At 42.6% G+C, this 13972-nt stretch overlaps 1 protein-coding gene across 4 annotated transcripts in view; it reads left to right on the top strand.

Annotated features, from left to right (window-relative positions):
* Positions 1-3040: 3040 nt before the first annotated feature.
* Positions 3041-13972, top strand: part of MBNL3 (muscleblind like splicing regulator 3) — a 189079-nt gene continuing 178147 nt past the window's right edge. For 3 of the 4 annotated variants that reach the window (XM_073599171.1, XM_073599172.1, XM_073599168.1), the window contains exon 1: positions 3041-3272. The gene's annotated coding sequence lies outside the window, so the exon portion shown is untranslated. Of the gene's footprint in view, positions 3273-4816; positions 4983-13972 lie in introns of those variants that run through there. The other variant, XM_073599169.1, reaches the window with a different exon arrangement.

Genomic DNA, 13972 nt, shown 5'->3' with positions numbered 1-13972 from the left:
GGCCCAGTCTGAGGTCCTGAGCACTCTGGAGAAGGTTTTCATCCAGGATATCCCTGTACTCGGCCGCATTCATCTTTCCCTTGATTGCAACCAGTCGTCCTGTCCCTGCAGCTGAAAAACACCCCCACAGCATGATGCTGCCACCACCATGCTTCACTGTTGGGACTGTATTGGACAGGGGATGAGCAGTGCCTGGTTTTCTCCACACATATCGCTTAGAATTAAGGACAAAAAGTTCTATCTTGGTCTCATCAGACCAGAGAATCTTATTTCTAACCATCTTGGAGTCCTTCAGGTGTTTTTTTTTAGCAAACTCCATGCGGGCTTTCATGTGTCTTGCACCGAGGAGAGGCTTCAGTCGGGCCACTCTGCCATAAAGCCCCGACTGGTGGAGGGCTGCAGTGATGGTTGACTTTCTACAACTTTCTCCCATCTCCCGACTGCATCTCTGGAGCTCAGCCACAGTGATCTATGGGTTCTTCTTTACCTCTCTCACCAAGGCTCTTCTCCCCCGATAGCTCACTTTGGCCGGACGGCCAGCTCTAGGAAGGGTTCTGGTCGTCCCAAATGTCTTCCATTTAAGGATTATGGAGGCCACTGTGCTCTTGGGAACCTTAAGTGCAGCAGAAATTTTTTTGTAACCTTGGCCAGATGTGTGCCTTGCCACAATTCTGTCTCTGAGCTCTTCAGGCAGTTCCTTTTGACCTCATGATTCTCATTTTGCTCTGACATGCACTGTGAGTTGTAAGGTCTTATATAGACAGGTGTGTGGCTTTCCTAATCAAGTCCAATCAGTATAATCAAACACAGCTGGACTCAAATGAAGGTGTAGAACCATCTCAAGGATGATCAGAAGAAATGGACAGCACCTGAGTTAAATATATGAGTGTCACAGCAAAGGGTCTGAATACTTAGGACCATGTGATATTTCAGTTTTTCTTTTTTAATAAATCTGCAAAAATGACAACAATTCTGTGTTTTTCTGTCAATATGGGGTGCTGTGTGTACATTAATGAGGAAAAAAATGAACTTAAATGATTTTAGCAAATGGCTGCAATATAACAGAGTGAAAAACTTAATGGGGTCTGAATACTTTCCGTCCCCATTGTATCATCTATGACAGGGATATGCAATTAGTGGACCTCCAGCTGTTGCAAAATTACAAGTCCCATAAGGCATAACAAGACTGACAGCCACAAGCATGACACCCAGAGGCATGATGGGACTTGTAGTTTTGCAACAACTGGAGGTCCGCTAGCTGCATATCCCTGATCTATGGCCTGTCTAACTCAGCCACAGACTGGTGGGAGGGAACAAACCGGCGGTTCTTCACTTCTTGAGTAAAGAGCAACCTCCCCTCCCCTACCACCTGCGATTGACTTTTTTTATTTCCACTGCCTATTATCCTGAGTTTGATTCTGATACTTACCTGCCCAGTGAATCCAGTGATGCCCTGCTGTGACCAACTGTTCAGGTGCCACGACCGGGGTCCTGTGCCACTATTTTGGTCAACATTCATCAAACCAGCTGCCCAATGATGAGCACCTGCTCTGCTGACAGGCGATCTGTCCTTGTTTCTGCAGCCTCCAGGGATATCCTGGGAAGAAGCCGGGACATCATTCTTCACTAGGGTGGGGGCTGAGGCTGGATACATTTCAAAAGAAACTTAAACAAACAGGGAAAGAAAAAAAATATATATATAAACTGATTGTTGACATTTTAGGGAGTTTCCTGCACTCTGTCTAGTGAAAACACTGTCACCAAAACAGGAAAGGAAAGGGAATCTCTCTTGCACATGATACCTCTGTTTAAGCATCTACTTTTTTAGACTTTTTTTTTTTGGTATGTATTTTCACGTATTTATGCGCATTTTCACTTATGTGCGTTTGTGCATTTTTGCACACAAAAAGTTGTGGTCTTTCAACTGCAATCTTTTTGGGAAAAAATGACTAATGAATAATAATAAAAATAAAAAAATAAAAAACAAGTTAGCCCATTTTTTTTTTTTTTTTTGTATAATGTTTATTCTAAGCAAAAAAAATTGTGATTCTCATTTTGGCCAGAATCGTGCAGTCTGTTGTATAGTTGTGTGTATGAGTTATAACAACATATAAATGAAAATAAGCTAATAATTAACCAGTCATAACCTCGGTCTGCTCTTGATCCTGGACTTAGAAAGTTAAAGTCCATGGGGGGGGGGAGTGGCTCACACAATGCTGTGACATTGCAGTTGGGCGCTGTAGGAGTTAATAATATCCTCTGCTTGTTAGACATTGGAGACTTAGGGGGGAGATTTCATAAAACTGGAGCCCCCAGAATCTGGTGTAGCTGTGGATGGTGGCCAATCAGCTTCTTCTATTAAGCTTTGCCAATAAAAGCTTCCAGTTTTAGTACTAGTTTTGTGCACTAAAGGTCACTAATTGTCCAGTCATCTTATTGGGTAAAGCAAGGACAAGATGACCTATTAGGACTGCAGAGCCCCTTCCTCGTGTCATTATAAGGACGGAGTCCGATCATTAGGAAGCACTGTTGAGGGACGAGGGTCCAGGGACGTATATAGACGTGCACGCGTCTCCCATCGGGAGACATTCTCCATAGCACGTGCAGCCTGCAACTTTCACATGAACGAGCGAATACACTGGTACTAATTGCTCGGAGTCACCTTCCCCTTCTACTGGTGGATGGATTGTGCCGATCTCGTGTAGGTTTTTTAGCAATGTTGCTATGGCAGCAGCCAGCCAGAGCTCCACAATACGACACAGCTCCCAAAGGCCATTAGGTGCTGTGTTTTGTGGACTGTACCAAGTCGGCGCAGCAGAGGGAGACAGGAAATCGCTTGTGACGAGCCTGTGGACATTTCACTGCAGCAAAGTGCTTGTTGTAGCAGCCGCACGGCACAGCTGTTATAAAGCCGTGCATTGATATTCACCTGCCCGGCTCGGTGCCATTGAGGCGAGCGCTTTGCGTTCACTTCCCTTCCCTCAGACGAGGTTCCTGCTTTCCTAGTTGACATCTCGCACCCCCCGCGGCTGTATAGTTTCATCCCAGCTGCACGTCCCAGCAATGAAGTTATGTACGTGGGGCGTGCTTTAATTTCGTTATGCCTAGTGATTTCAAGAGCCAGGCTTTAAAATGGCGGCATTCATTATACACCCATGCTAAAGCCTCAGCCAGCACTCTGTCTCGCTTAGTGCTGCTTCTGCTTTTTCCCCCCATATGGCATTCCGCAGCTGAGGATCGGGTCTTCTGGGGTTGCTCAGTCAGCATATAAGGTAAGCCAGTCCTGGTTTTCTTCTGACAAGTACGGTACCAGCTGCCAAACCCATCCGGGACAGAGCCGGTCCACCTTTCAGGGTGGGGGGGGGGGAAAGAAGACAGCCGAGTCTTACATGTGCACTTGGAGCTTCCTCAGTGTGCAGACCAGCGTGCTTCTCACCCCACCGCCCGCTAAGTGCCCATTCCCACCCCACACGCCAGCTCCATATTTTACTGCGCACTTCGGGAAATGCCATCCGCTGCCAGGGACTCCGCAGACCTGCCCTCTTTTATCTCACTTCTCTAAAAGGGAGGTAAAAACTATTTCCTTTTATGTTCTGGGAGAGCTTCTTCACATTTGTCCTAGCAGAAGATATTATTATTATTTATCATTTTTAGTTTCTGGAAACATAGGGGAGGGGAGGGGAGGGGAGGGGGGGGGAACAGAACATGTGTATAAATCTGTCTCATCAAACATTCACCAGTGAATCAGTCACCAGCGTTTAAAACGCAGAGATTCACCTGCAGTGCATTTATAGTGTAAGTCACATTCACTGCTTTAGAAATTCGCCCCTTCAATGCATTGCGATCCTCGCTTGTGTTGTATCTTGTCCAATAACTTGTGTCTATGGAAGGGAAGGTGATGAGGATTCTACATAATGCTGCAGTCTAATCTAGGGGTGTAGATCTATCTATCTAGTTACATTGTAATCATATACCTCCCACCTGTCAGTGTCATCCATTGAAAGCCACATCTTGTTTTCACCACACACATTACAATCGCCTTTAGATCTACAAAAACGATGTAGTACAAGGGCCCGTCTGTCTGTATACAGATTGGATAGATCAGGTAGTTGCTCCTTCTACAAAGCTCTGGTAAATCAAATGGTGGCCGTGTGCACTTTGATTGGATAATCCAATTTTTTTTTTTTTTTCCAAAGGGAATAATCGATGTCTAGTTGACAGCCCATTCAATTGATCTGCCCCCCATAGTATCTCAATGCTGCCCGATTGATGCAAAAGAATCAATCGTTTTCCAATGTTTTCAACTAAGTTCTCTCAAATTCGATCTAAACCAAGTCTAATCAATCTGAAGGGAAGTTATGGCTGTTTGATCGGCTTCTGATTCGATTTAGTTTTGATTAAGTAATTTAAATTGAAGTGTACATAGCCACCATAACATTGATTGTACAGTCAGATTGTAACGTGTGTGGTTGTTCTCTGCAGTTTGAATCGCTGAGTTGTATCGTGTGCAGTGTGCATGGAACTCCAATGAGCCAGCTGTCAGTAAAGGAGTTAAACATTTCACATGCAGTAAAAAACAAAACAAAAAAAAAGCTCCTATACGGTCAGTCCCCAGCTTAAAGGTGGGACACCGTGCTAGAAAGTGTTAACGGGCATATCGTTGGATCTGCAGAAAGTACATCCCTGATCACTTTTCAGGGACATTACCCCCCCCCCCCCCCCCCCATTCAATTTTATGCATAGTTTGATCGTGCATGCGCAGTGTGAGCTCTCTCACATCTGCACTGTATTCTGCCTGGAAACAAAGAATGGGATCCTGGATAAGGTGAAGCTTGCATTGAATTAACCCTTGGAGTCCATCAGTGGGCTGTGTGTTGCTGTGTTGGTGCAGACCTCTGCAGGTGTGGAGGTGTCATGTCACGTCTCGTCACTGTTCTTTCCAGTATGAGCTTTTGAAAAGTCCAAAATGATGTCTTTTTCCAGTAAGTTATTCTAGTGTCTTAGAATAATCAGATAATGGCATAAAGTGTCTTCTCTTAACATATGTGCTTAATTACATTGCCGGTAATGCTTTGCTGATGTGGCTCAGTCTGTAAGATGTTTAAAGGCGATCTAATAAGTATAAAAAAAAGTATAAAGTTGTGTTAGCATGTCTACTAAACGGATCTCCAAAGAACCTACGCTGCATATGGATATGTCGTTTAAAGACTTTCCGATAACTTTTAATTCTGATTGGTCACTTCTATTTTGCTTTTATAGTAAACCCGTTGGAGTGCCGATATCTGAATATACATTATAGTTATGCTTTATTAGTATAAAAACATGAACAAAGTTTTTAACTGGCTGGTATAGACTATTGCGTAGAAGAGTTTACTACCTTTGTACCGTTTTGTGTATATAAAATCTAAAACGCATTGCAGACTATTTCACTGATAATACAGAATATCAATCCCAAAGGGAAATTGTTATATTAATAGACTGTAATTTTGTAGTAACTTTTTTTTTAAGTCTATTTGTGTATAAAACGTTGTTTTTCTTGCTGAATCATTGACGAGTGTGCTGTTCTTTTAAAATCACTCTGCAGCCTTGTCTACGTTTGTTGCATCACAACTGTCATATTGCAGAATTCAATATACCTCTCAGATTTGTGAAATCCTGTATTTAAAAAATAATATAAAAAAAAATATTATATATATATATAATATTTTTTTTTTTTTTTTGTTATAGATGGTGATACTCTAGATCTATATCTGATTTATGTATAAATACGTTTTATAATATGGTCACGCCAGCATATAAGCGCTTAGATTTTATTTTGATAGGGCTTAAATTAGATTGTAAATTCAAATTTTTTTTATCATAGAATGTTAGTCAATCTCATACCATTTAATTCACCCCCTAGTGCATTTTTTTTCTCACAAATTATATTAAACTGTAGATAAGTTATACAGTTTTTATTGTTTGCTAACCCATCTAATACGAAAGCCACACCTCTTTCTAAGTACGCCATATAAAGTGGGAGCAATCTATAAATGATCTTTCAGTCTCTCTCTTTTTTTAAACTATTTACGTGGCAAAATTTTTGATAAATCTGGAGGAAATTTTTAAACTGGGGTTTTTCCCTGGTAGTAATGGCACATGGGCAGCAGAATCCCAGCTGATTGCTTTTTCAGATCAGCTGTGACATTATCAGGGCACAATGTGGCGTGACTGGCTCAAGGTGAGCGTATCACTTAGACGCTGAAGGTTACTGCTGTGGAAGTGATTCATATACAGACACAGGGATGTGACAGATATTGAGAAATCACTGCAATCTGCTCTGCACTTGGCCAAATGTTGTTATGTGGGATTCAGCATTCAGACTGGTCACAGACTGAAGATGCATCTCCCTGTCTGCAGGCGTCGAGTCTCTGCGTGAAAGTTAGCAGGTTTTTTTTTTTTTTTTTTTTTTTTTGTGTGACTCCACCTAGAAATACTGCTGCATGGTTTTCTGGTCAAAGAAAAGGACAGACACTCAAAATTCTCCCCCCTTCTTATAATATTTGATGCATTTTCATTTTGGTAAATTTCTTCATACTCCTTTTTTTTTTTTTTTTTTTTTTTTCCTTATCTGACCTGTAACCGACATCCTGTCTTAGGGTGGCTCTGCTTTCTATGGAGGAACAATAGAGCCACCCTTAATCAGCAGTATTGTCTGAAGAGGGTAGTATTAGATGGAGTTGAAGCCTAACTCCAGCTAACGCTTTTTAAGCAGTTATAGAAAAAAAATGTCCTTTTGGGATAAAGGTTTTATCTAAATTATTGAACACTGACTGTGAGCCTCCCCTTGTCAGGGTAAATGATTTGTCTTAACCCTCTAACTGCCACTTTTACGGCACAGGTTGCTCTGTCAAAAGTAGTTGAAAAATAACAGGTTCAGCAGGTACCTAAGGTTACACAGGTGACTGCTTTTTAATGTTAGTGATAGACTGCATCTTTATATGTAATTTTTTTTTTTTTTTTTTGGACTTTATTACTACTTTTAATGTGTATCTACTTTTCTTCAAAAGTACCTCTGGAGCCCCAAAACTTGAGGGTTCAGTATGAAATATGGCAACTACTAGCACCACCATTGGTGCTGTTGCAAACACTCTTAAAGCTAATTGACACTAGAGGTGCTCTCTGTAGAGGAATCTACATTCAGATTGTTCTTCGGAGAGCATTTGACAAGCAGTAATGTGTATAGTAGAGATGGGCTCAGGTGTGTTTGGGATCCTAGTCCCAACCCACGTGCCCGATCCCACCAGGAAGCCAACACTGCACATTGGGCCTCTTTTCCACGAGGCGGATCCACTCAGCAGAGTCCACCAGCTCAGCAAGGAGATCTCTCTGCTGAGCCGGTGGATGACAGGTCCATCTCTGCTCACTGAGTGGGGAGGGGCCTGGCAGAGCACCGCTGATTCCTATGGAGGGATCGGCCGAAAACAGACAGCATGTCCGTCTTCATCAGATCTCATCTGATCCGATCTGCCAGGACAAATGCAAATGTATCGCCATACATCTGATTTTAGCAGATCGGATGTCAGTGGACATGTCACCGCTGACATCCGTCGCTCCATAGACCTGCATGGAGCGTCCGTTCAGGTCCGCCTAAAAAAAACTGACAGGCGGACCTGAACGGTCTGTTCGTGTAAAAGGGGCCTAAGACATTTCCCAGTCTGTGCAGCTGTGGACCAGGAAATGTCTCACTGCCTGTAATTAGCGGTGTGCAGTGTGGGATTCCTGGTGGGGACAGGCAAGTGGGTTGGGATTAGGATCTTGCATGCCTGAGCCCATCTCTAGTGTGTAGTATTGCCTCCTCCTCACCTGATTTAACTCCTTGTACCTCACACATGCATTGCACGTGGTTGCGGGGCACCTCTATTTAGTAGAATGAGTCATGAACAGGACAACTACGATCATATTTCGCATAGCATTTTGGCCTCAGCATATGTATACCCTTGACCACTTCCTTTGCAGCATAAGGATGCATTGCAGAAAAAAAAATGACCGCTCCAACTGTAGACCTGGAAGATAATATTTGAACATCCCCTTATCCCCCGGGTTTAGGGACCCAAAGGGTAGGCAGCCCTGGTCCACTACAGTCAGATTTAAAGTGCACCCATATGCTCATGTTCCTGTGCTTTAATGCTGTTCAGCATTCCCCTCTAAGAATTTCAGAGAGCTGTGCTCAGAACCAGTGAACCCACTCGCTCACATTTCTGCAGGGTCAGATTTAAAGCACATCTGCAGTTTATTTAATAAAAATATGGCTGCTTTTGAAAACCCCTTCTGAAGTCTTTCCTGGTGTTCATTTGTCTCTTATTGTTACATTGGGCTGTGCAGTAGTAAGTATTGCACAGCCACTTTGTCTTAAGCCAAGCCATTTGGACACCCTTCTTGAGTGATCCTTACAGCTGGCCATACATGGATAGAATATCGGTCCAAAAAATGTTTAATCAGTCTGATCGTTCGAAATGTTAGTGGACTCATTTCAATTCTCAAAATGCAAAGTTAGACTAGATAGGTGACATGAGACATTACCCACCTTCATGCTGGCAGATTTATTGTCACAATTGCCATATAATCCTGCCATGTAATGTCTACTTCCTGAGCCCTATGGGCAGTATGCTGTTGGCTATGGCTGTGGGTGGTGATAATAGAGCTCATTACTCCTCCTTCTTCACTACCTAGAGGAGGCATGTCCAAAGTCCAGCCCGCGTTCTGGTTTTGAACGGCCCGTCTGGTTATTTTGACATGTATATCTTTTGTGGCACCCAACGATCTCCCAGCACCAGGGATACAATTGATATGTATGTTGGCTGCCTGGGAGGAGGCGGGATGAGTGCCGTACACACAGGAGAATTTCCTGGTTACTCGGCAGCCTCTGTAATAGGAAGTCCCGCCTCCTGAGCTGCCATTGGACTACTGTTCTGTCCATCATAGGAGGAGGGACTTTGTATTAAAGAAGCCGCAGAGAAAACAGGAGTTTTTCCTGTAGGTAATCTTTTGCTGCTCGTCCCCTCCAAGGCTGCAGATGGATGAGCATCAATCGGGCTGCATTCCTGGCAATGGTGGGTGCTGCATTTATGCCACTTGTGAGGCTGCAGAGGAGCACTAAGCCTTATTTTGCTTCACATTTCTTTATTTAAAATTTAAGTGTGGGTTTTTTTTTTTTTTTCTTTTTTTCCTGAAACTTTCCTCTTAAAGCGAAGGCGCGTGTCATACGCCAATAAATACGGTATATCCAAATAACACGCCCGAGCTCATCTCTTTACTCACACACAGCCACAAAGGCAGGAGAATGCTTGTTGGGCAGTGTATTAGCGCTAAAACGAACACACTTAGACCAAATTTTAATGGTTCAAAGAATGTCAGACAAAACGGTCAGCCCTCGCACATGTTCACTTCATCAACTCTGGCCCTCTTTGAAAAAAGTTTGGACACCCCGGGCCTAGAGCAATGCTCCGAAACGCCCTGAAACTGGACAAGTGCCAAACAATCATGGAACATGTCATTTAAGGAAGTTGGCAGCAAACAGGAACTTTCTCCAGTAACCCGGACTTGTGAACAACACTATAGAGGTGCTAATCGCAGGCAATTTAAACCATTGTGTATAGTGCTAGGAGTAAAAGCTAACAATGAATAAAGTGGGTATGGTGGCAGTACAGAGATGCAGAATATATTGTGGAGGTGAGATGAGCCTGGTGTTGAGCTTTAAGGTCGTTCACAAACTGTAGCCACAGGGAATTGGAGAACAGGGTTACTACTCAGATGGTAAAGTGGGTCACATGGCTGAGTTTACGTGCAGAATTTTCATGTTTGTATGTACCCCTAAAGTCTACGTACAATCTAACAATACATCTCTCTTATTTGCTACATTTTAATCTGTTAAATATACAGTTGAAAGGATATAGATATAGGATTCGAACTAGGGATTATAACGGTGCCCAGCATATGATAACAAACAATTCTAATTTATAGTATAAAATTCCTTTTTTTACATAAAAACAGCAGACAAATTAATTCATAGGTGCATAAAATAGAGTATTTCAAGTAATAAATTCTGGCCAAGGTATCAATGTGTCAATGGCAATTGCTGATGACGATCCCTACATATTTCGCCAATCATTGGCTTCTTCAGGGGAGTATGTAATTGCCAGTGTACGATAGTTGCTCTAATACCAATAAATGCAAAGAGACAATCAATTACCATTTATCCCACAATGTACATAATAATTTCTAGTTAATAGATTGATCGTGCGGCATGGCTCATAAACTGTCCTCTCAATGGTATATAATGTAAACAAAAAATAATAGCAATATCAATAAGAGTCAAAATTATCCAGTGGATTCTAAAGAACTATACAAAAAATGGACGTGAGACCATAAGGATATGAATACAGCAATATGGCACAGATTAAACCAGTTCAGGAAGTCACTAAGGGATGGCAGTTGAGGTGGAAAAGGGGAAGGAAAGAAAGGAGGGGCTTGGTAGACAAGTCTAGTTATGACCAAAACTTAATATCAGAAGATCAAACACCAGATAATGCATCTAGCATGGACAAGATTAGAATGGATATACATTCTTTTGTATCAATTATAGAAATGATTTAAAACTGATTATATTCGTTTAGGCCCGGGTATTTCGTGGCATCCAAATTGTGGATCCAGTGGGTCTCTAATTGTAATAGGGGCGGAGGTATTGATCACATCCTAACATGTGAAGGTAATCGTACTGGAATCAGTCATGTTGGAGTCCAACATGTCTACTGATGGCATTAGTCATAAAATGTTTGAGGATGGGTATAGTATGGTCTCTGATCCGTTTAAAAAAAGGGCGCTTGGTTTTTCCGACGTAGAAACATCCACGTCGGCACGTAGTTAAACACCTATGGTATTACACGTGACTCTATACTTGATGCTGTGAACATAACCCTTTGGGAGAATTGTTTCTGGACCACTAGTGGTAAAGCGACATATATAGCATCTCTGACATAAGTGCACGCATGAGATGTACTGTCTGAGATAGGGAGAGAGTGGTGACTTTTGTTCAAACGGTCCTTGAGGGAAGGTGAGCGTCACTACGTGATTTCAGGGTAGGATTTTATGTATTTATTGATGGGGTCAGCAGTAAGAATGGGCCAAAACTTGGTCAAAACGTTTTTCACTTGAGCATGTTTAGAATATTCGGTGATAATAATAGTTCTTTACGGTGCCCAATATTGTTGTCCCTGGATGGCCCAGGTGCGCGCGCCGCTCGGCTGGGGATGCCTGGAGGTAGGTGGATTTGTGGACCATTGAGAGGACGGTTTGAGCCATCCTGCACGAGCAATGTATTAACGAATTATGTTTTGTGCTTCTGTACATTGTGTGATAATTTGCTGTGTTAAATGGTAATTGGTTGTCTCTTTGCATTTTATTGTTACTGGAGCCACTATCATAGACTGGCAATTACATACTCCCCTGAAGAAGCCAATGATTGGTGACACATGTAGGGATTGCTATCAGGAATTGCCATTGATACATGGATACCTTGGCTGGTATTACTTGAAATACTCTATCTTGCGTACCTATGAATTGATTTGTCTGCTGTTTTTATGTAATAAAACTTAATTTTATACTATAAATTAGAATTGTTTGTTATCATATGCTGGGCACCGTTATAATCCCTAGTTCGAATCCTATATCTATATCCTCTTAAATCAAGGATGAGGTGCCGGATTCATTGAGGTCGCTCAACCCACACCCTACCATGGCCAAATACAGTTGAAAGGGTTTTATTATATCTGTTCAAGTGCAAAAAAAGCTGTGCTCTCAACCTCTGGGCTGTTACCAGTTAGCATTGTTCCCAGCTTTCTCTGGGGACTACAAAACACCTCCTGCTTTTATGAAGAAGAGCTCGTGGCCTAACGCACTCCCTTTCCTAGGGTGAGAATGCTGCTTAGTACATGTGTCATCCTAAGACAAGTGTTAATGGCAGTATTACCAGGTTAGAATAAAGGAAAAAAGACGAATGCAGCACCACATATAAGGAGACTGGTAAGCTGTAGCTGTATCAGTATTTTTGTTTTTGGGTTTGAACATGCTTTAATCCTGCCTGGATCCCACTATAATTTATCCGCTGTTCAGCCCCCACCTACAGTAGTTACAATGACATTTATTTAGAACCACATTTTATTAGATGTCACAACTTTGTAAATGTGATTTGTTTTTAAAATGTTTTAGTTGTAAGATAACTGGTCAATCAGATCTGAGCATATTTTTCACCATAATTACACCTTCCCTTCCTGCCTGCATAAACACTGTGTGTTACATGGGCAAAGCTGCATAGGTAGTAAAAAGGGAAAGGCAGGCTTGGAAACTTTCCATTCTATCAACATACAATTTGAGCTAAACCAAGTTCAAGGTTCATTAAAAAAAATGACACCTACTACAATTTGGAATGCACACAGAAAACGGCATTCTGGTTCTTATGAGTTGCTGCAAAAAAGCCCATTTTACACTTATTATTTATTTTTTATTTGTTTAAGGCCCTATAGCACTCCAAAGAGAAAATGAGCATTTCTAATTGGCAAGGCTATAGACTGGCAGATATATTTTTAATAACAATAGATGGGGACTCATCTGCCAGTCCTCTTTAGCATTAGGACTGTCCTAAGGACTTAAACTGAAGTGGTATACAAATAGTTTAGTACTTCTTTAGGGAAGGTTTAGCCAGGTCAACTGGAAAATCTTTGGGCGCAATAATGATGGCGTTCAATGAAGGGAAGCTCCTATAATCCTGCCACACTTGGTAGTCTTAAAATGGCCCAGTCCATGTGCAGTATTGGACATGGAATTTCATGCAGGATTCAGCAGTTTATGGCATTTCTTAAAGCGGTTGAAAACGCTGTCTCCTATACCAGTGAAGTGAACAGCCTCAGAGGATACACAGATAAAACAAATCTCCCTACATAAGTTTTACTTGTATATCTGCTGTCTTTCACTTTCTACATTCTTTGGAAACTGCACATCTGTTAGAAATCTTACTTCCTCTTCCAGCAGTGGGAGGGGAGTCTGGGCATACTGTGTGAGCTGATTGGAGGAAAGGGACACACCCCCACTCCACATAGGCAAAGGAATATGCAGAGCTGTATAGTCTGAATAGACAAGCTCTTTTGCTTATCTTCCTCTAAGCTCCCTCCCCGACACAAATTTTCAGCTCATGTGTCGGAGAAGTTGTCAGAAGTGACTCTGCTGATAACAGAGGAATGGAGCAGCAGAAATACACGGCACTTAGAGCTTTGGAGAAAGATAAGTAAACCCTACATATGTGCTTAGGTAAATGTCAGTGCCCCCCCCTTCACACCTGTATATATGTCAGCCACCCCACACACACACACACACACACACACACACACACACACACACACACACACACACACACCTCTGTATATATGTCAGCCCCCCCCACACACACACCCCTGTAAATATGTCAGCCCCCCCCCACACACACACACCTGTAAATATGTCAGCCCCCCCCCCCACACACACACCTGTGTATATATGTCAGCCACCCCCCACACACACACCTGTATATATGTCAGTGCACCCCCCCCCAACACACACACCTGTATATATGGCAGCCCCCACATACACAAATCTGTACACTCACAAGCCTCTGGCCCCTCCCTGTACACAAACAGCCCCTCTCCTTTTCCTTCACAGCCCCTACTTGTAACTTCCTACTGACATGTTGCTGAGAAGCATAGTACAACGAGGGATGCACATGCACATAGTAGGCAGAGATGGCAGTAAAGAGCTCGATATCTGAGCTCAGTGACACGATAACTGTAGAAACTGTGAGATCGTTTCTATACTGCACAGCACTGATCCCCTTTACCCTTCCTGCCTTCTTCTGGCCCGGGCGGGCCCCAGGGCCCCTTACAGTTGTAACGGCTGTACCCCCCTG

The sequence above is a fragment of the Aquarana catesbeiana genome, linkage group LG09 (genome assembly GCF_042186555.1).
Source record: "Aquarana catesbeiana isolate 2022-GZ linkage group LG09, ASM4218655v1, whole genome shotgun sequence".
In the NCBI taxonomy this organism is placed as follows: domain Eukaryota; kingdom Metazoa; phylum Chordata; class Amphibia; order Anura; family Ranidae; genus Aquarana; species Aquarana catesbeiana.
Note: the sequence above shows the minus strand (reverse complement) of the source record. Positions and strands in the feature narration are given on the sequence as shown.